Source organism: Dasypus novemcinctus, chromosome 16 (assembly GCF_030445035.2).
Source record: "Dasypus novemcinctus isolate mDasNov1 chromosome 16, mDasNov1.1.hap2, whole genome shotgun sequence".
NCBI classification, from domain to species: domain Eukaryota; kingdom Metazoa; phylum Chordata; class Mammalia; order Cingulata; family Dasypodidae; genus Dasypus; species Dasypus novemcinctus.
Genome location: NC_080688.1, coordinates 35,496,279 through 35,522,561, shown reverse-complemented (window position 1 = coordinate 35,522,561; position 26,283 = coordinate 35,496,279). Strand labels below are relative to the sequence as shown.

General features: G+C 40.9%; 1 protein-coding gene and 1 pseudogene across 4 annotated transcripts in view; one reads left to right on the top strand and one right to left on the bottom strand.

Annotated features, from left to right (window-relative positions):
* YES1 (YES proto-oncogene 1, Src family tyrosine kinase) overlaps positions 1–2,935 on the bottom strand; it is an 88,398-nt gene extending 85,463 nt beyond the window's left edge. The window contains exon 1 of one of the 4 annotated variants that reach the window (XM_058277499.2): positions 2,755–2,935. The gene's annotated coding sequence lies outside the window, so the exon portion shown is untranslated. Of the gene's footprint in view, positions 1–1,757; positions 2,107–2,194; positions 2,439–2,522; positions 2,667–2,754 lie in introns of those variants that run through there. The other 3 variants (XM_071208496.1, XM_058277501.1, XM_058277502.1) reach the window with 3 other exon arrangements.
* A 17,335-nt stretch (positions 2,936–20,270) lies between these two features.
* LOC101441482 (RWD domain-containing protein 4 pseudogene) lies at positions 20,271–25,476 on the top strand (annotated as a pseudogene).
* Positions 25,477–26,283: the final 807 nt, after the last annotated feature.

Genomic DNA, 26,283 nt, shown 5'->3' with positions numbered 1-26,283 from the left:
TCTACTCCAGAAGCCCTGTTCATGTGTTCTGTCCCAGTACAACCTCTTCTCTCCTCCTATAGCATTACTTTTATAGAAAACACTTTTTGCAAGTTAAAAAAAAAATAGTTTTGTCACTCAAGTTTGCATTCCCAGACATCACAGCTTAGTGTTGCTCTTTAAAATTTTCTGATATTAGGCTTCTTTCTTAATACAATACAAATAGGAACTAATGAATGATGCCTACACTGAACAAACTCACTAGATAGAGAGCTAAATATATTTGTAAAGGAAAATTACCCCTATTAATAAAATATTTACTGCTCAAAATGATCCAAATTTGAACTCTGAACAAATCTAACACCATGACTGTGAATAATTCAGTTGTAGTGGATTGTTATTCTTTTAGCATATTCATTCTTTTAACATTACATACCTTGAGGGGAATTTATTTGCAAAGACACTGATTTTTCAGCTTGAGAATTTCCTTAATTAAAAAAAAAACTTCATGCACATATTAGTATTATACTTCAGCCACAGGACAAATTCCACCTACCTCAGGAAGATATATCAAAGCTGTAATTTCACTTTTGGTTGAACAGAAAGAAGTCAATTTTGTGGTTTATGAAGTCAGCAAAAACATACTGCAAAATTAAAGCTATTATAACATTATGGTGGTTACAGCAGAGTACATGTTTTAAGAGCCCTTTTATCCTTTTATCCTAGAAATGTGGATTTGAAATGCCTTGTATTTAAATTCAAATCAAAGGCAACTTTTTTTTTCAAATTTGGGACTCTCCAAATTGTCAACCAGCATTTGAAATCTCCATTGATAATTCCCTAATGTTCAAACATTAAACTACAATTAAGCTTCCTTTTCTTAAATGTCAACTATGGCAGAGGTCTCACATACATGTAAAAAATATGTATGGCTTAGTTCTCACTACCCTGTAAGTAAATCACTTTTGATGTATACAAGGTCCTTGGCTTCCAATACGACACTGATTACCTGTCCACTCCAAATGCCTACTGTCCACTGCGCCCCAGCATTGTGCTACTTAAGATATTAGATGCACCGTGTACTTTGCCTTAGATGCATACAATCACATGTGTACATTTAATAATACTTTTCTTAATGTGTAATTTAATTATAGAAATTTAACAGGATAGTTTAAATACATTTTGAAATATCAAGATACCTTTGGCATCGTAATCCCACAGTTAGAATGCACAAAAATGCTACAATCATACACATCTATATGTGAAATCATATATATGAAAACAGACAACAATAGAAAATATATACATAATAGATGGCATGGACATAACGTTGTGGTCCTACTAGAGACTTAATTTTTCATTTGCTTACTTTAATAATTTGTAATTAGATCTATGTTATCTCATGTCGATTTCAACTAATTATGCACAGAATAACCCAATCATATTCGAACTATGTTGTGCTCCACTTAGTACAACGCAAAAAATCAAAACAGTCCCTACACCAGACTTAGAATTTCGAAGAGCGACTTAACGCTACCCCATGCCCAATCGAGCAAAAGCTGGAAGCAATTATCAGGAAGAAAAACACATTTTAAAAGAAAATTTTGTAACGCATGTTACAAAAAGATGACCGAACCAAAACGAGAGGCGGAGTGGCACAATACTGTAAAACTCGACGCTGAATGGCATTATTTCCTCCCCCAACCCCCAACCCAAAACAAAGGAAAACTTTAACATGTTGCGGTTTTCAATCAAACCAAGTGAAGAGAGAGGCTCACCCACTCGCCCCACGCGCCGGGTCCTCGCTCCAGCCGCCACCCGGCGCCAGCCAACACGATCCCAACCTCTGGGACAGCGAGGGGTGCTTCCTTCGCCCCTGACCTCGGCCGTGGGGGCAGAAATTCACCTCGCCCACCCCCCCACCAGTGGTCCACGCGACGTTAAAGACCCGAGGGACTTCCAGCGCTCCGGGGACCTTCAGTCGGACTTGGGCGGGACCGGGAAGGACCGCACGGGGCGGAGACCGGGTCAGGGGCGTGCAGGTAGCGCGGAGAGGGAGACACGCCCGCCGAGCGAGCGGGGCCGGAGCAGGGGAGAAGTTTCTCCCCAACTTCCCGACTAGGGGCCGGCTGAGGCGGGGAGCGGCGGGCGCCGGGCCTAGCACTGCCCGGCCTGTGGTCCTCCGCCCGACCTCGCGGGGCCGCCCTGCCCTTACCTGTGCCCCGGCGGCGATTGCATGAGGCGCGGCCGCGGCAGCTCAGTTGGAGGGGAGGGGGCTGCGGCGGCAGCGAGGCCCGCGGGGCCCTCTGCCTCCTCCTCCACCTCCGCGTCCGGGGGCGCCCGGCGGCGGCGACGACAGCAGAGCCGGACCCGGACTCGTTACTTCGGGAGGAGGGAGTTCCCGGGCTCCCCACCCCTCGGCCTCACGCCCCTCCTCCGCGCCCTCCCCGCCCCACGCCGGCTCCGCCCTCACGCCGGCTCCGCCCCTCACCCCTTGGCCGGGCGGGCGGGGCGCTGGCTACCTGTGCGCGCGCCCGACCCACCGGAACTCGCGCCACCGGCCGGTCAGAGCAGCCCCCCCACTTCCGGCGCGCTTCTCCCGGGGTCCAGGCTACTCTTATTGGGGCGCGTCCCAGCTGTTCCTTCCAGCCCAACATGGCGGCGGGGTACTGGGGGGTTGTCGAGGCGGAGCCGGCCGAGGTGCGCGAGGAGGAGGTGCCTCTCCGAGAGCGGCCCACAGTGCCCCTTCCCAACCCGCGCCCCTCACGGACTCACGGGCAGGGAAGCGGATGGGGGTCCCCTCGGCCTCTCTCTTTTCAGTGGGCTCCGCTCTCTGTAGTGCGGAGGGTTTTTGGATTTGTTTGTTTCTGTGAGGGAGGACAGGGTTGAGGGGGATTTGGGACTGGTTGTTTGCTTCCCGGTACAATGCTTCTGCACCCCTTGTGGCTGATAGTAAAATCTCAGCCGGACCGCGTGAGTCGAGGGGTGGGGGCTGGTGTTACTAACAGGCTCGTCACCCTCCTGATCGCCGTCCAAAAACGTTCGAGGCTGGCCCTGTTCCGACTCCGGGATCCTGTTCCTGCCCCAGGAGCTTCCTGTTGACTGTAGGGCGAGCAGCCTTTTAGGAGGGGGGAACCGAAGCCTGAGTTGTGTTGGCGACTCTCCTAGTAATGGTGGCTTTGGCTTATTTGGGGACAGCATCGTATTTGATCCTCGCAACAACCCAGTGAGGAAACTGGGACAAGTGTTGTGTTTGTCACTGTGAGTACTGAGGCCACGACCCGGAAAGTGGAAGAGCCACAACTGGAATCGGGTTCCTCTGAATCCACACACCTTTTCTATTTGCCTTGTAGCCAGTCGCTTAAGGAGAAAGGGGAAGCTCAAAAAGGAAGTGGGATAAAGAGAGTTAATTAAGGTCGGAACTGGCTGAACTTTGAGGCTCTTTTTCTGCTGAAATCACTTCGTAGATTAACTTCCTCTTTTGTGGGGTAATCGGGGTTATTAATGTGGGACTGTTGGTTTCCTTTGTGATTTTTACTGAATTTGAAAACCATCTTCAGTGAATACACACCAAATAACACAATCATACGTGTCAGTATTCTGGTATTCTAGGCACTTAAAAAAATGATTTCCCTAGCCCCCGAAATGAACCGAGAGTAGGCATAAGTGTTCACATTAAGGAAAAGGCACACGTAACGTTAAAGGCGCTTTTATTTTACTTAGCTACTATAACTTCATTTGCCATTAAATGTCTGTATTTCTCCATATAGGCTATGCTTTTTCCCCCTTGTCGATTTATATTTCGCCATTTTTTAACAGTGAAAATAAATTCCTTGAGCTGTTTTTTTATCTTATAAATAAAATAGAGGTAATATTTTTGTTTTGCTAAACTCAGGCTAAACAAAAACAAAAACCCACCTATAAAATACCAGTTTACCCCAGTATGAGTGAGGTTGCTTTGAAGATACTTTCTATAGCTTTTTTTTTTTTTTTTTAATAACTTTCAAATTAAAACAACAAAATAACAGAATCCAACAAGTCATGGAAACATTACACCTAAAAAGTTCTGTCCTGGCACTTTTATCTCATCCAATTCCAACTACTAACTCAATTGTACCTCTAGTGTTCAGAAAGATACACAGATGAACTCAGATTAGTTAAATGGCATAGTCAAAGTCTCCTTATAAGTGAAAAAAAGAAAAAATGTTCAATCATATCTCAAAACCAAACCCCATATTCTTTTTTTTTCCTTTAGCAGCAATACAGTACCAACTGCTTTTGCTACAAAAATATTACCTTGTTATACTTTGTTAACTAGAGTATATAAGTGACTAGTTATATTTTCCTGTGTATCACCATTTTTAACATATTGTAGAACATTCCTGTATTTATATTTTTAATCACAATCCTCATTACTGCCTAAATCATTTTTCTACATTCCCTATATTATCCTCCAGTTGTCCTGCAATTAATCTTAATCTTCATAGACCACTTGTTTCAGCCACAATCATATCCATAAATCAACAATAAATAGAATTTTAATGGTGGGGCAAGGGTGAATTTATATTAACTTACTGAGTTATTAAAATCACTTCTCCCTCATTTTCTTTTTCATTACCTTATTCCCTGTTTTCATTTTTGGGAATATTTGTGGTCTAGTACTGAACTTCCTGGAGACTTCAGTCTCACATTCAAATGTCTGTTATTTCCAGAAATATTCTTAAACTTTTTTTTAAAGGATGTACCAAGGATTGAACCCAGGACCTCATACATGCAAAGCCGGTGCTCAACCGCTGAGCTACACCTACTCCCCTAAACATTTTTTAAAAGAAAATTTAGAACCTGAGTTTGGTATAGTAGAAATTGCTTTTAACTGAATTATCTGCTTATTGGTGAAATGGACAGATGAGGAAGTTCACCACTATGTTTCACTTTCAACACAGAAATCCTGTATATATAGGTGTATTAAAGAGTGATCAGGGATAAATTTTGGAATCTCTGGGGAAGACTGTTGGATGAAAAAGCTGAGGAAAAGCTTTCAACAAAATTAATGAAATGTGTTAAGTCTCTACAGATGTGAAATGTTTTCATTTATTTATCAATGCTTAAAAGGATTTGACTACAGGAAGCGGACTTGGCCCAGTGGTTAGGGCGTCTGTCTACCACATGGGAGGTGCGTGGTTCAAACCCCGGGCCTCTTTGACCCTTGTGGAGCTGGCCCATGCGCAGTGCTGATGTGCTCAAGGAGTGCCATGCCACGCAGGGGTGTCCCCCTTGTAGGGGAGCCACAGGTGCAAGGAGTGCGCCCCATAAGGAGAGCTGCCCAGTGTGAAAGGAAGTTCAGCCTGCCCAGGAATGGCCCCACATACACGGAGAGTTGACGCAGCAAGATGACGCAACAAAAAGACAGATTCCCGTGCCACTGACAACAACAGAAGTGGACAAAGAAGAACACGCAGCAAAATGGACACAGAACAGACAACTGGGGGGGCGGAATGGGGAGAGAAATAAATAAATCTTTAAAAAAAAGCATTTGACTAACTGGAAATTTAAAAGATTTGGAGTTTAGCTGGGGCATATTCACTATCACCCTGGAACATATTATTCTGCCTAGAAATATTTTTGATTAGGCCAAGCTTCTCCTACCTGCTGTCAGTGATAAGGTGCTCCAGCTGCCTCCATCACTAGGATTGGGTCAAGGGTTTTCTCTTCCTGGAAACAGTGGAGGACCAGCAGGCCTACACAGGGTGCTCTGCATGCAATGGCCTGTGCTCCCTAATAACCATCCTCACTACTGCCCCCCTCAATATGCCTTTCTCTGGACTTGTAATAACCATTCAAAGATGGATCTCCTCAGGTCCACTCTGTGCACTCTCTTAGCATGGTCAAAGCTACTACAAGGCCCAATTAGGAAGACCTAAGAACCTTCCATGCAAAGATTTCAAGACTCAGGCAAAAGGAAGTATTTATCCTTGAGTGTTGGGCTCATGGAGAGGTACAGTAACCCATCAATTTCTCAGGTGTACTAATGTCCCATTGTCTCAAGGAATAGGGCTTATATCATAGTTCTTTCCCTCAACTGGGTCAGAGCTACCTAGAGAACCAATCCACTGGGTGTATAAAGACATATCCTACAATTAATAGAAATCACAAAAAATGAAATCTTACATGAGCTTCCCCAAATTTCACCCTGTCCTTTGTTTCCATTTCTTGCTCTCTACAGCTTTTAGCTTTTTCTCCATTGCTTGGTTTACAATCTCAGAATATCACCTTGTGCTTGTTATATCTCTCAACAGTAGTAAAATCTTTGCTTTTGAGATCTACCTTGGGCTTATTATCCCTTATTTCTCTATTTAGTTTATTTCTCTAAGGCTGGTTCTTTCTAGTTCTCTTGGACAGTTTGGCCCTGGCCTATTATAGCTACCAAAATTCCTCATGTCAGTTCCAGCTCCTCCTGGGATCTACTCTGTCTATTCATAGATAGCCTTACCCACAGCTTCAAATTTTCATAGTCTCACCCTGGTTCCTTACTCTGTTCTGTGACAGCAATTTCTAAGCCAGGTAGGCACTTGACATCTCATATACCCTCCGCCCAGCCGTGGACCCCTCCTGAGGGTGTGTTTTTAGTTTAAGTTCCTCTTTTCGAGAACGGACCCTCTTCCAATAGAGCATACGCCTGCAATCTGGGTCGGGCTATTCACAGGCTCCAGCATGGAATTTTGAGTTTTGAGGGAGTGACAGAAAAGTAACTCTGAGATCGTTCATGGTGGCTATGGTGGAATTGAGAGGCTAAGGCAGAAGGAATATCCAGGGGTGTGGAAGACCAGTAGCAGGAGGCAACAAGTGTCCAGTGCTGACAGTGCCAGCATCCTAAGCCGACTCTCCCTGTGGCAGGACTTGGACTCCGCCTTACCTTCTTTGGCTCCCGCCTGAGGTTGGTCCACTAATCTTCCTGTCAGTTCTCTGAACTTCCTCCAAAAAATTCACTTTCTACTTAAATTAAGTGAGACCATTTCTATCTTTTGCAAATAAGGACCCATACTAGCAAAAGGCCACTATTTAGTCTTTGTTACTTGCTGAGTAAACTCAAGTACGGAGGGCAGCATCTTCTTCCGTGGGGTTCGTTGGTTTTAAGCAGAAGGAAGAAGGAGATGCACAGTTGAGAGACAGGGATAAGAGACTGTGTGAGACCCCAAGCCTAGAACAGAACCGGCAAGTCATTTCTTCCTCCTGCAGGCCCACGGCAGTCATTGTTTTTATTTATTTTTTTCCCAGGAGGTACCGAGGACTGAACCCTGGACCTGAATCAGGTGCTTAATCACTGAGCTACACCTGCTCCCCAGTAGTTGCTTTTAGGTCATTGCATATCAAACATTCTCCTGGAGTGCTAACTTCATCCTAAAATTCCTTCTCCACAAGATTCACAAGACTCGGGTAACAGCCACCCCAAAACTGGAGTTAGAGTATGTTGACACCCACTTTCAATTCTTGCCCTATAGGCTTGTAATTTCCTCCCAAGATCCGTATTTGCAATTCCTGTAGCCATTACCAAGAGGTTGGCCTTTACTTTCTGATCTATTAAGCAGATGTGCCGTTATAATATGTCAAAGTCTCTGACATTGAGTTTAAACCACTAAAATTGCTACCAGGTTGCTGTTTTCTGGAAATGTTTACAAGTGGGTTATGAAAAGTAGAATACAACTTTGTCTGAAGGCAGGAAGTTAAAGTTGGAATGTTTACCTACATCAAAGGTTTAGAAAAGAAACTAAATCAGGCACGATCTTATCTTTAAAGTTAGCTGACATGACATCATAAAACATGAAAGACTGGTTAGTAAAGAACTTTTGTCCTAGATATCTTGCAAACTAAAAGTGGCTGGGGTAAAAAAAAAAAATGTGTTTAGAATAAATCTATACTTTTGAAAACCTTGTTTTAGTCTCCTTTTTAAAAGCGAAACCGTTATTATTTTTAGCAATATAGGTCATTTTTCATATTTGTGTCTGAGCAAATTAAAATCTGGCTAACTAGATTTTGTTATGTAATATAAACCATAATACATGTAATCCTTTAGCAAATTATATTGTCTTCTTTGACTTGGTCTTATATGAATTGAGCTTTTTTTTAGGAGGTACTGGAAATCGAACCCAGGACCTTGTACATGGGAAGCAGGTGCTCAACCACTTGCACTATATCTGCTTCCTGAATTGGATTTTTGATTGCTTGAAATCATGACTTAATTTTTCTTCTAAGGGAATAACGTAAGCAACAAATATCTAACAAAAGATCCATGCTTTGAAGAAAAGTATTTTAGGTCATGGAAATGACTTAATCAATCAGATTGGCAATACAGGTAATAAGATTTTAATAAAAACAATAACAACAACAGCTATCTTTTATGCACCTGCACCATATGCCTGATTGATTACTTCATCTGTATGACCTAAAACACATTTCTTCAGAGCATGGATCATCTGTTAAATATTTGTTACTTACATCATTTATTGAATCCTCATAATAAATCTAGAGGTTCGTAGTATTTAAAGATAAGATCCCTTAAGCTTACAGAGGTTAGCCAATACACAACTAATAAGAGAATATGTTCCAAAACTATTGAGAGTAGTAATTGTAGAGAAAACACTGTTTTAAAATGATCTATAAAACACCATTTACTTCTCCAAATTCTAGAATAATAAAAATTGGTGGGAGGCGGACTTGGCCCAATAGATAGGGCATCCGCCTACCACATGGGAGGTCTGTGTTTCAAACCCCAGGCCTCCTTGACCAGTGTGGAGCTTGTGCATGCGCGGTGCTGATGCGCTGGAGGAGTGCCCTGCCACGCACGGGTGTCCCCCGCGTAGGGGAGCCCCACGCGCAAGGAGTGCGCCCTGTAAGGAGAGCTGCCCGGTGCAAAAGAAAGTGCAGCCTGCCCAGGAATGGTGCTGCACACACGGAGAGCTGAAACAGCAAGATGACTCAACAATAACAAAAAAGAAACACAGATTCCCAATGCTGCTGATAAGGATAGAAGCTGTCATGGAAGAATGCACAGTGAATGGACAAGAGCAGACAACTGGTGGGGGAGGGGTAAGGGGAGAGAAATAAATTTTAAAAAATAAATCTTAAAAAAAAATTGGGAAATTGCCTTCATAATTATATGTAAGAATATAAATATAAAAATGTGAAACTAAAAATTCATAGAAAGTTCTTCCTTGATATTACAGTCTTACATCTTTTAGAAAGTGTTGGGACGCACTACTAAAGATGTATGAGGCTAACCTGAAAAAATGAATTCGATTTAAAAAAAAACCAACATGTATTAACGACAACCTTCTGGAGATTTTCTATTTTTCATCTATCAACTCAAACTTCCATTCATACTTCCCCCAAACCCTTGTCTTCAAAGAACCAAATATCTTAGAAATGACTGTATGTGCAGCATAAATGATTTAAAAAGTAGAGTGTCTCCTGATTTATATCACATTAAAAGAGAGCTTATGACTATTAACGTGAAGAAATAGGAGATAAATGGCAGGATACATTCTCTATATTGAAATTAAAGGAGAATAAATATTAATAGATTTTCAAAGACTCTGTAGGGATTCTTTTTCAGAGAAAAAGGAATATACTACCAAATTTTGTATCAAAATGTATTTTTTCATTTGGAAATTTTCATTAAAAACTAAGAACAATAATTGTTCTAGTTTTTTTAAACAAATCAATTTTATTGATACATATGAATTAAGCATACAATTAGTCCTAATTGTTCTACTTTTAACTAATTTTGTTTTTTAAATTTCTTTTGAGTAAAAGAATTAACCACTATTTTTTAAAATTTCATTTTATCTTTATTACTATTACCATCATTTTCATTTCTTTTTTAGTGGTCTCAGCTACAACTATTACAGTTTATTTGAGAACAGAGTTCTGATGTTTGGTTTGCATCTGCATATTCCCTGTGAATAGTTGAAACCATGTTTACTAAAGAATCAGCAACCATGCACCCCCAAATCCAAGTATATTCAATGACTCTCAAACTTTAGAAAATGCTATTTAAATAGTCCAAATATGATTAATTTTAAAGTAGAAATTTTTCTTTCGGACACCTAAAAATTTTGGCATAGAATAGAAGATTGGCACTCATGCTCCTTTTATGTAAAATAAATCCCATCAAGTTAAAATACAAGCAAAGCAGAAGACCAAGGAAAAGATGTTTTGAAAACCTCCAGACTGGAAAATTTGGTTTATGTTATGGTTAGGGACTTTTAAAATATATTTGAATTTGTATTCAGGAAAACATTCACGTTCTCCTTAAACTTTTTAAGGTCCTATTTAGTCGGGGATTTTACTTGAAAACCTTGAAATAGAAAAAAAAGTTCCCCTTTTATAAAAGGATCCAGAATAAACAACGTCTTTAAGCTTTTCTCTTAAATTTCACATATTCTCTGTAAAAATCACCAGTCTCATTTCCTTTGAGATGATGTGCTATGCATTCAAAGAACAAAGCGTTTCCTGAGTCTGTTTAGAGTGCATATTCCCTGTTCCTATGTGTTTGCCATGTGCCCTCAAGAATCTGGTAGAACTTATATAAATATAGAAATTTATGTAAAATCTTGAGATGGTGAACAGCATACTTAACAGTGTTATGTAAAGTCTCAGCAATGATTTGGTAAATGTGATCATTTAGACATATAAACACTTACTAAGCTTTACTTGGCTAAGGTAAGTTTGAATACCCATATAGGCTATGACTTTGGAAAGACTTTTGGATTGGATTGGAAGTAAGATATAAATGTTGGTGCCACTGCTAATTGGTATGGGGTATCTGTTGGGGATGATGATAATATTCTGGAATTAGAATGATGATAGTTGCAACAACTTTGTGAATATACTACAAATCCATTGAATTGTACACTTTAAAAGTAACTTTTATGGTATGTAAATTAAATCTCAATAATTTTTTAAAAAATCTGTTTCCAAGCTCTGCCCTTATCTAGCTATATAATTTTGCTCATTATTTTTGCTCATTGTCTGCTTGTTTCCTTTAGTAGGCACAGAAAACGGAACCCAGGACCTCCCATGTGGGAGGTGGGTGCTCAACTGCTTGAGTCACAGCTGCTCCTTTAGCTATATAATCTTAAGCAGGAAAGTTTCTGAATTTCTCAGGACTTCCCCTTTCTCCACTGTAGAGTGAAGGGGTTATATTAAATCATTGTTTTTCAAACTGTAGTTTGCAATTCCTTAGTGAGTGCCAAATTCAATTTAGTGAGATGGCAACCAGCATCTTTTAAAAAATGAAACAAAGAAATGTCAGAGTACATTGCATATAGCAAGAACTGTTTCGCCAAGCTTTTGTTTCCCTTAGATATTTGTTTATACTGATCATGAATTAAAATATGTTTTCCACTGTGGGTTGCAATCGAAAAGTTTGAAGCCCACTGTTTTAGCTGATTGCTAATATCACTCTTTCTACACAATTCATTCAATTTACACTCTTCGATTTAGTGGTTGCAACATGTCCATTTAACCTTGTAATATTTGTAGGTAATATTCTTTGAACACTTCCCATGAGTCAGATACTATTCTAAATTCTTTACATACAAACTCATTCCCCACCCTAAACTATGAAGCAGTATAATTATAATATTCCCATTTTATGGGTAAGGGGCTTGAGGGAAAGAGAAACGGAACTCAAAACACGTAACTCTCGAGCCAGAACTCTTAATCACTATGCACCCTATCTAGTGTTCTGGCAAAGAGAATTTTAAAACATTGTTTTAACTGATTTATAATCTGTCAACCCATCTCCACTCATAGGTATTATACAATCATATATATGGTGAACAATAGTAAAAAAATTAAAAAATAGTTTCCTTGATACAGCACAAGCCATATTTGAAAAAGCCAGTGAAGGTGAGGAAAGGGCACAAAACACATCAGTTCAGCCCATCGGCATTCTTGCCAGTGCCCTCAGATTTCCCTTGTGTAGCAGAAGCTGTTCACCTAAAAGTAAAACAAGAAAAGTCTGCATTAAAGAATCTTCCAAGAGTGAGATAGGGCATAGGTCCAAAGGGGGTGGGGAAAGAAAGCTCCTTTAATTCCTATTTCATTCTATTAATAGAAAGATGTTTTCAAATTTAGTTGAGTTGAATTTGGCCACAAAAATGTTTAGTGTTTTTCCTCAGATAATTGTTCTAAGTAGATTCCAAGGAAGACAAATGCTAATAGGATGCATGAGAAATAAAAAAAAAAAGAATTTAGATTAATGGCTGAACTCCATGTGACTGAAAAAAAAAACAAGCCAAATTCTCCATCTTCCTATATATATATTTGGTGATAGCTGCTTTCTATGGCATATACATATACCCACTCTTTAAATAATTCAACTCGCAAGCAAAAATATTTTACACAGTCCCTGCTTGTCAAGGAGCTTTCATTCTCTTGGCAATAAAAATTGGAAACTATCATTTACTGAGTTTTTTTCTTATCAGGCACTTACCCTGATTTTATATGCTAATTCAGTTAAATTAATCTTCACCACAACCTATGAAATATATCCCTTTTTTTAAAGATTTTTATTTCTCCCACGCCCCCCATTATTATGCTCACTGTCTGCTCTCTGTGTCCATTTTTGTATGCTCATCTTTTTTTTTAGGAACTGAACCCAGCATGTCCCATGTGGGAGGGAAGCCAACTGCTTGAGCCACGTCTTCTCCCTCTTGACGTGTCTCTTATTGTGTTTCTTCATTGTACCTCTTTGGTGTGTCATCTTGTTACATCTGCTAGGCACGTCATCTTGCTGTCTTGTCTTCTTTAGGAGGCACCGGGAACCAAACCCAGGACTTCCCATGTGCTAGGCAGGTGCCCAACTGCTTGAGCCACATCTGTTTCCCTATATCCATTTTTTAAATGTGAGACCTTTGAAGCTCAGTTAAAATAACTTGGCATTAAGAGAACCACTTTGAATGAAACCCAGTTTTACTGGGCCAAGCATGATCATTTTCCTTCACTATCCCCCTCTGAAGTGCTCTCTCCTCAAATGCAATCCCATACACAAATTATATGTATTTTGTGTGTTTTCCTTTGTCAAAATTATTTAAATTAATGTAATATATTCCATTCTTTAGCTTGCATCTGCTATGGTGTTTATACTTTATTAATAGAACATTTAGGAGATTTTGTCCATGATTACAATAAACCATGGGGACTTTTGTTCTTTTACCTTAGGTTCAGCTCAAATCTTGAATATTGCCTTTATAGTTAAGCATCACATACAAATGTATCATGCATTTCCTTTTTATTTATTTTTTGAGGTACTGGGGTTGGGGATTGAACCCAGGACCTCATATGTGGGAAGCCACTTCCATTCTCCATATATTTCCTTTTAAATATTACCCTATAAGTTGTTAAAATCAGTCCAGCTGCTAATATCTAATGGGCCTGGAATTATACAGCTATTTAGTTGGAAAAGCACAAAGTCAACGTGGAATTTAAGGAGGAATGGAGACCTCTGGCTGATTTTTTATATTATAACGTTATAATCCTGTCCTTGGAGCAATGCTGGAGATAATGATTCCTACAAAGAACACAACCGATAAAAAGAAAAAAAAACCACTTGTGTAAAGCATAAAATGGGAGATTAATTCCCAACTTGTAAAACTTGCTTAATGGAAAAATCAGATTATAAACTTCTTCATGGCATAGAAAGAATCTGTTTAACAGATTTGAGCCAAATAGGAAAAATGAAGAACCTGTGTGAAGAATTTTGTGTGACTAGCCACAGACAAGCTTGCTGCTCATTTATATTGCAACGCAAGACCCTCGATTTCACAATTACTACTTTACTGCATTGTAACTCTTTATCCCTCACAATAATACTATGAATTGAGTTACTAATTAAAGTAGAGTGAGAAATATTCTGTTTTTGACAACTATCCAGAAAACCCTTTCCTCTCAATTTATGCCAACAAAAAGAATGAAATTCTAATTTATAAGTTTTCAAGACCAGCCCTAGCAACACTAATTAATGTGTGCAAGTTTGTGCAGTTATATGTGGTGGTATCACTATACTAATCCAAGTCTGACCCATAATCCCTGTTCCCTACCACCTCCATAAATTCAAAAAATTCTTTCAGCCCTGCACTTTTTCATATAGAGCTCAGGTCCTTAGCCACATATCAATACATTTCAATGGCACATAGAATATGGCTTAGACATTTTTCACAAGTTAGAATTTAATTCTTGATTATACATTGGAATCCTTACATAAGGGACTACTTTTGGGTATTTGCTATGAACAGTAGTTTTTTTTTTTAATAAACTATTTTTAAAGGAGTTTTAGTTTTATATAAAAATTGCACAGAAAGTAGAGTTTCTATATACCCCCCCTTCCTGCCAACACACACAGTTTCCCCCATTAGTAACATCTTGCATTAGTGTAGTACATTGTTACAATTAATGAACCAGTATTGATAAATTATTACCTACAGTCCATAGTTTACAATCAGGCTCACTCTTTGTGTTACATAGTTCTATGGGTTTTGACAAATGCCTCAAGTCATGTATCCACCATTATGGTATCATAGAATAGTTTCACTGCCCTAAAAATGCCCTGAGCTCCAGCTCTCTTTCCTTCCCCCAGTCCCTTGAACCTGTGGCAACCACTGATCTTTTTACCTTCTCTGTAGTTTTGCCTTTTCCAGAATGTCATGTAGTTGGAATCAAACAGTACGTAGCTCTTCCAGGCTGGATTCTTTCACCTAGCAATATCAGTTTAAGAATGCCATGTCTATTTGTGGCTTGATAGTTCATTTCTTTTTATCACTGAACAATATTCCATTGTATGGATATACCATTATTTGTTTACCCATTCACTTATTGAAGGGCTTCTTGATTTTTCCAATTTCTGGATATTATAAATAAAGCTGCTATAAATATTTATGTACAGGTTTTTGTGCGGATATCACACAAATACCCAGGAGTGCAATTGTTGGAATATATTGAAAGCCTTTTTAACTTTATAAGAAGCTGCCAGACTGCCTTTCAAAGTGGCTGTACCATTTTGCATTCCCACCAACAATGATGAACAGGAGATTTTTAATCTCAGTAATAGACACTGCCTTATTGTCTTATTGATATTATAAAGAAAGTATGTTATTTATAATTTATTTGGCCTTTTTTCCACTAAAAAACTAAAAGAATTTTACATAAAATTTCCATTGTAAAATATTTCCTTCATTGTGTAGCTTGCAAAACATCAGGACAGTGAAATGAAGTGAGTTCCCAGTTTCTCATACTGAGTCTATAGCAGAAAGACATTATTATTTCTTAAGAAATTTCCGCTTGATGAGACAAATACCTATATATAAGACCATATCCAACTTTTAAGCTTAGCATCTAGAATATTATATACAAAGATGAATGTGGTGGTTTGGAGCTATATACCCCCAGAAAAACATTTTTCTTAGACTTGGCCCATTCTGTGGGTGTGGACTCTTACAAATGGACCTTTTAAGGAGGTTACTTTGGTTAAGGTTTGGCCCAGCTGAGTTGGGATGGGTCATAATCTTATTACTGAAGGCCTCATATATAGAGAGAAGGCCAGAGGGAGCATCCAGAAACTGAGGTCAACAGAAAAGCCACAAGAGGCTGCTGCCCTGTGCATTGTCATGTGACAGAAAAGCCAGGGACCAAGGATCCCCAGCAGCCAGCCCCAGAACACCACCGTCTTCTGGGAGAAAGCATCACCTTGATGACGAGTTGATTTTGTATTTCTCCTAGCCTCAAAACTGTGAGCCAATAAATTCCCATTGATTACGGCAACCCATCGCGTAGTATCTGCTTCAGCAGCCAGGAAAACCAAAACAGTGAACAACAGCTCATTTTTGATAAATGCGATTGAATAGTACAGAAAATAAAAACTTTGGGAATTAGAGTAGGGAAAGCTCTTAGTAGACTGAGGCATTGGCAAGAGTTTTGAAAAAGCAGTAGGCCATAATTGGGAAAGACAAGAGGGAAAGCATTCCAGAAAGCGAAGATTTTCAGAGCCCAAACGCGCAGGAAGATAAAAAGTGCTCCAACTTGTCAGAAGTAGGAGATTTGTATAGGGGTAGAGTAGGAGATAAGGGGGCCTGATGACTCAACCTTTAAAACCTTGCACTTTGATCATGACTTTTCTATCAAATTATTTTAGTTATCACTACCCTGAACTTTTCTGAGAGGAGACTTTATCATATCCAATCCTGGTACCTTTAGTGCCTGGCACAGAAAAAGCATTCTTTAAGGATTTGTTGAATGAATGAATGAAAGAAAGAATGAATGAATGAGCCTTAGCTAGATTAAGCAAATTACTCAAGGTCAAACAACTAGATAGAATTATGACTGAAACAAACTGCTTTTTAAAAACTTTATTCAGATATGAACAGTAAAATATTACAGAATCATTATTTCCCCATTATCCTTGTCAAGTTACTTCTCATATTGTCAATTTTTAACTCAGAAATTGGAAATAATAATTGCTCTTCTATCATATGGTCATTAAGAATTAAGTATTAATAAAATAAAAGCATAAGGTACATAGCTCAGTTCCTGGCACATAGTAAACACTCAATAAGTGATGGCTACTATTTAATAAAAATAGTAATAATTTAATGAATGTAGAACACCACTACTGCTTTACTTCTTTTTTTAAAAAAATTCAATCTTTTAAAATTTATTGAAATCTACTTTTTTTATGAGCTACTTTACTTCTGATGCATGTGTTCTTTTAAAATGATGATATTTTTTATTTTAAACACTCAAGTGAACTAATTATATTCTTTCATGGCAGGACCATTCATTTGAATTATCTTCAGCTGAATTATCTTCAATTCCTAGTACAATGCCTAGTACATAGTAAATACTAGATAAAAAATTTTAAGAATACTGTAACAGTTTGATATGGTTATGAAGTCCAAAAATAGATATTGGATTATGTTTGTAATCTGGTCTGTACCTGGGCGTGATTAAGTTATGATTAGGGCTTTGATTGGGCCATGTCATTAGGGCATTGGTTACAGATTAATGGCATGGCAAACGACAGAATTGAGGGTTTTTGATATTGGATTTTGATTCTGAAGTCTTAACCTGGAGCCCTTGGAAGTAAGCTCAGAGGAAAGAGAAGCCAGCCCCAGGAAGAGAGAAGCCCTGAGCCCAGAGAGAAGCAAGATCCTGGAAGAGAAGAGCCCAGGAAGCCTGACCCCTCACAGCAGTTGGCAACCATCTTGCTCCAACATGTGAAAATAGACTTTGGTGGCCCATGCGCAGTGCTGATGCGCGCAAGGAGTGCCGTGCCACGCAGGGGTGTCCCCCGTGTAGGGGAGCCCCATGCGCAAGGAGCGCGCCTGTAAGGAGAGCCGCCCAGTGCGAAAAACAAAAAAATTGGAAGCTAATAAATTCCCATTGTTCAAGGTGAAACATTTCATGGTATTTGCTGTTAGTAGCATAGGAAACTAAAACACCCGTTTCTCTCTGTTCCTGGTAATTTGTACTGTTTTCTCTCTCTGTGAATTTGCATATTCTCTTATTTCATATAAGTGAAATTATACAATATCTGTCCTCTTGTGTCTGGCTTATTAAGCATAATTTAAGTTTCATCCATGTACTGACATAAGTTAAAACAGAACTTACTTCCTTCTTACAATTGAATAATATTCCATTGCACGTCTATACCATATTTTGTTTAACCATTCATCTGTTGATGGACAAGGGTTTTCTCCATTTTGTTACAAAAGATACATAAGACATGTTCATACAGGAAACAGGGTGGAATAACATCCTTTCCTTAAGAACAAGTACAGGGAAGTGGACTTGGCCCAGTGGTTAGGGTGTCTGTCTACCACATGGGAGGTCTGCGGGCCTCCTTGACCTGTGTGGAGCTGGCCCACGCGCAGTGCTGATGTCCGCAAGGAGTACTGTGCCACGCAGGGTGTCCCCCACGTAGAAGAGCCCCACGCGCAAGGAGTGCACCCCATAAGAAGAACTGCCTGGTGTGAAAGAAAGTTCAGCCTGCCCAGGAATGGCGCCGCACACACAGAGAGCTGACAGAACAAGATGACACAACAAAAAGAAACACAGATTCCTGTGCCGCTGACAATAACAGAAGCAGACAAAGAAGAACACACAGCAAAATAGACACAGAGAACAGACAACTGGGGTGGGGGGGGGGAGGGGAGAGAAATAAATAAATAAATCTTAAAAAAAAAAAGAACAAGTACATTCCATACAAAGGAAGGACTGTGATAAAGTATTTTAAAGCTCAAGAGCCTGAGCAGTGAGGTTTGGTAACAGACAAGAGGAGTCTTGTCCAATACTTGCTGGGGTCTCATCTGGAATTTATAACTGATCCCAGATCTGGTGCCTGATGGATCATTCCAGCAGTGATATAGTAATCAGCTAGAAGGATAACTTGGGTAGGAGACTGCTGCTGCTGCTTCAGAACAGTAAGAAAAATGGGCTCTTGAGCACGTAAAAGGATATATTCCCCTCCAACCATCTGATTTAAGTCTTCTAATGTTAGCCTGTGCATTTTGACCACTTCATTATTACAGGGCCTATCTTTCTGAGAAGTATCCAAGACACTACCACTGTTCAAAAGGGGGAGCCAGGTAATGTCAGCCCAAGAGAGTCCCAGTAGATTTTCCTGGATATCCACCGCCACCATATTTCCAAAACCAACACTGGTTCTTCTTCTGGATCAGAGTAGACGTAGCAAATCTCTTCTATTTTTAAAGGAGAAAGAATTCCAGTTGGTTTCCAAAGGCCCCAAATTGAATGGGTTCCTGGTAATTTTGAGTTTCAGGATAAGGTCTTTTACTTCTTTTACACCCCCAGAATAATACCATGCATGCGGAAAGCTTATATGTTCTTGAGCAATGAATGTATAAATTACGGGAAACGGACTTTGGCCCAGTGGTTAGGGCGTCTGTCTACCACATGGGAGGCCCGCGGTTCAAGCCCCGGCCTCCTTGACCCGTGTGGAGCTGGCCCATGCGTAGTGCTGATGCGCGCAAGGAGTGCCCTGCCACACAGGGGTGTCCCCCGCGTGGGGGAGCCCCACGCGCAAGGAGTGCACCCATAAGGAGAGCCGCCCAGCGCGAAGGAGGGAGCAGCCTGCCAAGGAACGGCGCCGCCCACACTTCCCGTGCTGCTGACGACAACAGAAGCGGACAAAGAAACAAGACGCAGCAAAAAGACACAGAAAACAGACAACCAGGGGAGGGGAATTAAATAAAATAAAAATAAAAATCTAAAAAAAAAAAAAAATTAATTAAATTAGTTTGGAAGAGATCTGGAAAGTCTGGGAGGGTAAAATTAAAGAGCAATAGATGTCTTAACCCTGGCACATCAAACTGACAAATCATTGTAGTGACTAGTGAAAAAAATGGAAAATAAGGGGAAATGAGGTAGAGGCAGGCCCAGAGGTGGCCTAAGGAAATGAAGGCAAAGTTTGATCTTGAGACCAAAGACAAGGGGAAGTTAATGAAGGGAATGATGTCATCAGGACAACAATAGAGGAGGACAGTTTTGGCAGCTGCCTTTGAAGAAAAAAAAAAATGGAGAGAGGGGAAAAAGGAAACAGGAAAGGGAAATCAGCTCAGAGCTCTGCATGCCATTTAGAGTGGGTGGGAAGCTTCCTGTAACAGCTTGATGTTTGGAACATCTGGTTACCTCTCCTGATAATGAGCGCTTATAAACTTCAGCTTTCTCAAGGGCATGGATTCCCGGGTTCTACAGTCATTGGCAGTAGACAGGAATATTTGAAGAAAGAATAAATATAAACGGAAGACAAAGTCTTCTCTTACCCTGAGAACACAGCCAGTTTTCTGATGAAAATATTCATAACTGTAAATGTGTGTGCTTTATGTACTTTTGGCATTTATTAGTTTTGCATTAAAATGAAATTGTTGACAATTCTATTTTAATACAATTATCTCAGAGGGGGAAATGCAGCTAACAAATCTATAAAGATTGCAGTTATTTTCAAAGCTAATGATTTTCACTGCCCTCTTTTGCATTGTTTACTTTCCCCCAAGATTCCATACCTTGCTTCAGTTACCATATGGGACAAAGTTTTCCACAATTCAATTGTGCCATCTAGCGTTGCTCAGTATTCAGTGAAACCGTCTTTGCTTTGAGTTCTAAAAAGTGGTCACCGGGTCGCAGCCTCCCACCCTCTGCCTCCTGCCGCCACTGCCCTCGCTTTTTCTCGGTGGTGGCCAATGCAGACCGCCCGGGAGGCACCCGCCGCTTGCGCAATGATTGCCAATGTGGACCTGGAGACTGAACTGGAAGAACTGTCTATTTATGACGGAGAAGGACATTTCCGGGAATTAAGTCCAGTTTCATTTCAATATAGGATAGGTGAAAATGGTGATCCCAAAGCCTTCTTAACTGTGATTTCCCAGACAGAAACATATCCCAAACACCTCTAATTATACCTATGGACGCTTTTTTAAAACAACACCATATCATCAGCTATAAAGCAGGGTATATTAGCCAAGTTACAGGGAGCAGTTAATCTTGGAACTGCTATGACCTATAACATTGCTTGATTGTGCCAAGGACAAGACCAGTTCATGGAGAATCACCATCTCATTAATTCTACAACACCCATAAGCAATGTCGTGTCAGTTGAAACTCAGAAGACAGCCCCATCAAGTAAGAAAAAAGAACAACGTTCAAAAATCTAGAAGCATAAGTTGGCAGATAAAATATCACAAAGGGATTCTTCCTCAAGGACAGAACTGGGTTGATATAGTTAAGCTTTTAAGAAAAAATGGTCTAAAGATGATGAGTAGTGCTTGGAATTTGAAACAAGGAAAGAGCATCCTTTTAAAAAAAGTAAACTGGGTTCAAAATCTTTTCTACTCTTTTCTGGTATTGAAGTGGCTTTTTATAAAACAACTTTTTTTTTTTTTTTGGTACATCTCTTGTAAAAAACGGTGTGAGCTAAAAGTTCATGAAGATATCCAGTTGTATTAAATTATTTTCACAAATTGGCTCTAATAAAGGTGAAAATACATATTTTTAAAAGTGATTGCATATATAACTAGAATATTCTAAGGAGTAAGGAAGCTAATAACAATTCCCACATTACATTCTTTGGGGTCTTTGCTGTATTAGTCAGAATAGGCTTGGCTATGCTATGGTAAAACCCCCCAAGGTTTATTGCAGGTTGATGAGGACTGTACATAAGCAGTACCTTGGGGATAATTTTTTTGCCTTCTCACCTGCCAAGGTCACCATGGTGGGGCAGGAGAGTGTTAGAGGTGGCACACTGCCTTTAAACTGCTTCCAACAGCCTTAGAGTGACACTTGCCGCCCCTGGTACTTCTCAGTTGCCAGAACTAGCCACTTGGCCCCAATTCAGTGGCAATGGAGCCTGCAGCACATGCAGAAGCATGTGGGTGTTCTGGAGGAATAACTGCCTGGGAACAAACTTATTTGGACGTTCTAGCCTTATTAGTATGGAAAATCTTTTATTTTGATTTGAAGCTTTCCAGCAACAGGATTTTCAGTAAGAGAGGGAAAGAGAGAGGGGGAGGGGGAGAGGCGGGGAGGGGGGGGGGGACTGGCAATTTTAATGTCAGAATTCTTCAAAATAGCAAATTAATTACATTAATTCTAAAAATTAAACATCCAGTTTGTATAAGGGGAGAAGTGCAGGGACAGATTTTTAAATTACAATTTTTCTTCTGCCTTAAAAAAATGTTCCTCTTCTCTCTATTCTTTAAGAGACAAATGTCACCTCCTCCTGCATTGATTCATCAGATGTAAGTTATAACTTTCTTTGCAGTTACTTCTCCCCAACTTTAGTTTGAAGATCATTGACTTATTCCCTAAACGTGCTCCTTACTGAGATTCCTTTGTGGAGAAGTGTAGTGCATTTATTTATGAAATGTGCAAACTTTATCAGTAGGGAAAATACGCGTATGGAAACTTTACAGTTATCTAGTACTACCACACTTGGGCTTGATGGCTCATCCTTGGTATTATCACATTATTACATTTAGTCATTTAATCATTAATACATATTTTCAGAGTCTTCTATAATCTACAGCACATACTGATTAGAGAGACGCAATTTTTTTTGACACTTGGTCCCTTATGTCCCCTTTTAGTTTGTTTATCTGATAGGTCTTGCTATTTCTACCCTTAATTAGGCCGTCTCACAAACTCTATTTTTCAAAAGAAGTTACCTTCTCTGTATCTAATGGAGCCCTGGAGATAATAAAACTACAGTATTTGGCTTTCCTTATAAGCATGTTTCATCATTAAGCTTTCCCTTTTATTCCTAAAAAAAGAGGCTTTTTAAAAACATTACCCTAAATATGGAAATGCTACGGTGTGTTAGGCATTTCATCAGCATCTTTCATTGTGTTTCTAAAAGTCCTTATTATAATACAATTGTTAATGTTATTAAAAGTCATATACTAATAATAGCTACTCAGCACTGTTCTAACTCCTTGACACACACAATAAATGCTGATGCCAGTTTTTAAAATAGAAAACACAGGGGGAAAAAGTAGGGTGGAAAGGGGGAGAAAATGGTGGCTAGAGATTTGGACAAGTTGAGGTCCCTGAGGGACAATAGGTGTCTAATGGAAGCGAGCCCACAGGAAATGTGGAAAAGGCGAATTTGAGTCAGAACTCAGTAGCTAAGCCAGGGCTGAAGATGGATTGGGAATCAGTAACATGTAGGTGAGAGCTGAAGCCGTGGAACCAATGAGATTGGCGAGGGTGGGAGAGGGGAAAGAGGGGGCACAGTGGGGAGAGGAGAGAGGGGTTCTTGTGCCCTGAAGCCTGAGGGGCTACTGCAGTTTGTTGTTGTTTTGTTTTTGTTAGTGAGAAGAGTTGAGGACAGAAACTGTGGAATCCAGAAATCCCCAATCAAGGATTCCCCCTACCCAATCTTTAAATGAGCCGGGGTCAAATACCAAGTGCTTCTCCCCACAGTCTCTCACCCACACTCCTGCGGGTTTCTGGGGGAGCCCCTATTGTCATGGCCTCAACTCCCCCCTGGGATTTGAGGTCTGTGCTCTGCGCCACACTGAATCAAAAGTGAAGCCAGCTCTGTTCCATCTGCTTTCCTAAGATACCTACTCAGTCACTGGGGAGAAGAGCAGCTTTTTGAATAAACGGGGAGAGAGCAGTCACAGGGAGGGGGTCACAAAGCACACAGCACGGCAAACCACCTTATATCTGCCTTAAGCACCATTGGTTTTCTCTAACAGTCCTTCCAAGCACATCGACGTGGGGTTCTCTCTCATGGCTTGCCCCTGCCAAGTGCCCAGGGCTCACCCCTTCCCCACGGCTGATTGCTCCTTCTCTTCCTTTCTCCGCTCTGCTTCCCATCCTTTCTGAAGAGCAGAGGACTTCCAAATCTTTGCACCCCGAGTATGCCCAGGAATTCACCCATCTTCCCTGAAGCTCGACACCTGCCTACGCTCAGGTTCGGAGGCTTCCTTTAGACTCACACAATGTATTTTTTCATTGAGAAACAGTTCCCTCCCTAAGAAGAATCTTGGTGTCGGGAATTTTTAAATGTGGACATCTTTACGGTCCATGTTTAATAATGGGGAAGAGGAACAATAGTCTGCAACCGAGAGGGCAAAGGGTGGCCGAAGAGCAGGGGTTCTTAATTCCGGCTGTGCAGCTTTGAAAAACGACAAATGCCCTCCGCTGGGAACTGTCACACTGCATGAAAAAGAAGCAAGTGAGAACATCTGTTGTATAAACAGGACAAGACGAGAGGAGAACAGCATCATGTAATCCACAGGCGGAGAAGCTGCAGGGGAGGGCCATGGTCAGTGAAGAAACACCTCGGAGAGGTTTAGAAGGATGAGGATTAGATGCAGCTGCTGGGTTTGGCGATCAAAGTCTTATTAGCACCTTTGGTAAAGCAGTGTTAGTACAGGGCTAAAAGAATAATAATTAATGGAACATATCCCCAGGGACACTGGAAAATGGGGAACAAAATTACATATAGAAAGGAAAGAATTCAGGGATGGTGGAGTAGAGACAACCTATAGGTAGAGGGGATGGAAATTGAGGAGATAAAGGCCTGAATGCATCTATTTTCTAAGTGAAGCTGCAGATTTGATCATCAGGGCCCACATAGCTTGCTGATTAAGAGCACAAGCTTTGGAGCCAGGCTGCCAGGGTTCAAATTCCAGCTCTGCCATTTCCCAGCTCTGAGACATCTGTGCTTCATGTTTCTTATCTGTAAAATGGGGATTTCTAAGATCAGTTTCTACCTTCAGGTTAAAATGAGTTAGTTCATAGAATGTTCTTAACACAGGGAGGGCTCAGCTTTGCATTAACCGTGATGAGGAAACAGGGATTGGGCTTGAGCTGGACCCACCACGCGGGAGTGGAGAAGAGAAGTCACCTAGAGTTGAAAAGCGGCGCCGAGCAGTGTCAGTGCCCAAATTCCTCCCCATAGGCTAAAGCCGTAAACCATTAATTAGTAGCAGAACTCACCAGTCGTTGTTTGATTTTCTTGGAAGAATTCAGCAGAAGGAAGGAGCAAAGATAGGGCATTAGCAAGTGGATAGGGTAGAAGGTCAAAAGGCCCCAAGAGTTCCTAGTGCTCCGGTTACTTTTGTTAAGAGGGTCCACTTTGGTCCAGGCTGGGGCAGATAAACTGGGAGACTAGGGAGCCCTAAGGAGCCCGGGCTCTGGTGAAGGTCCGAGAGGAGGTTTGGTAGCTGTGCAGGAGGAGGAAGGCAACAGGGTAAAGGTCATGGTTACAGAGAGAATTAACTGTGATAAGCACAATTAGGGCTCAAGGTCAGAGTTTATTTCACCACATCAGTCGTTTCAGACTCACTGGGGGAGGGGGTGTGTGAAGGTTCTTCACAGACGCCTCAGGCATAATCTTAACCAGAGCACCTAGTGTGTGTGTGTGTGTGTGTGTGCGCGCGCGCGCATGAGTGCGCACGCCCCTGCGCGGAGTGTTGGTGGTAGTGGGAATGGGAGGTTTATACTTTCTTTGTAAATTTTCATTAGAAAAAAAAAAAAAAGATGGTATTTTTTATTGTTTGCTTCTGTTGAAAACCACTACAGTTTGGTGGAATGAACTTGGGTTTGACGGTGAGGACACATAGAGTTTGATCTTGCCTCTGACAAACGTGTGGTGTGGTTTGTCTGACGAACGTGTGGTTTGGGCCAGGAGCTCGCCGTCTCTGGGTCTCGATTTTCTCCTTTGCGAAGCGAGGGCTGGACTACGCGAGCCTGTTGCTGAAACGTCCGAATCCTCATCTGGCTTGCCGAGCGCTAGGGTCCAGCTGCCGGTTCGCGGGGCGCCTTTGGAGGTCCGCGGGCGCCACCTCGTGGTTGTCCTGGAAAGTGCTGCCAACAGGCCCAGCAAAGACCACAGGGGAGGACACAGGTACCCAAGAAGCGGTCGAGGCGGTGTCTACGTCCGCGGAAAGATCACCACAGGGACAAGAGGCCTAGCCACGTAAGAGCATCCTCTTGTTGGAATAAATTGGGACGATCTGGACATGGCACAGTAGCCAGAATCTCATCATGACAACCAGAATAACTCATAAGCACCCATGAATACTTTATGGGCATTGCTTAGCCTGTTGGAGAGAGAAGACCAGCCGGTCAACACTTACTTGGAATCCACTTACTTCACTTAGATTTTTCACTATTGAAACAGTGACTGTGAAAATGACTCCATTTTCGTATTCAGTCTTCTCTCACTTGCTTCCCCGTGTAACGATAAAGCTGATCTGCCCTGAGTGCTGTTTATGTAATGGCCCTTGTAGAGAAGAAAGAAGTTGGGGTCACTCTACAATGGGCCACGACAGTGTCCTTTGTCTCTAAGGGATTTTTTAATGACTGATTAATTATCTTGCAAAGCCAGGTGTATGATTCAGAAAGATGTTGGAACAAAAGCTTCTGGAAATGAACCTGGATTATTAATTTCCCACTCATGGGCATAGCGGGTGTCTGCCACAAAGGCTGCCATGAAACAAAACAGAATTAAATGATACTAGAGCAGAAGTGGGAGGGAGTTTTTCTGTCATTGTGTCAATCTTTGAATGCCTCTGGCTTTGGACTGCATGTACCAACTCCCTATGTTGAACTCTCACTTTTTTTCCAGTAAAGTTTCAGACTTAAAATTTTACTGCTCCTCCCTCCCCCAAAGAGCTAGACTCATGGTTTCAATGACTGCTGGGAAGAGCTCCTGTTGCTTTATATTAGGGTCATTTCATTTCCTCTATGAAGAAATTTGTGGATTAAAAACTGTGGAAT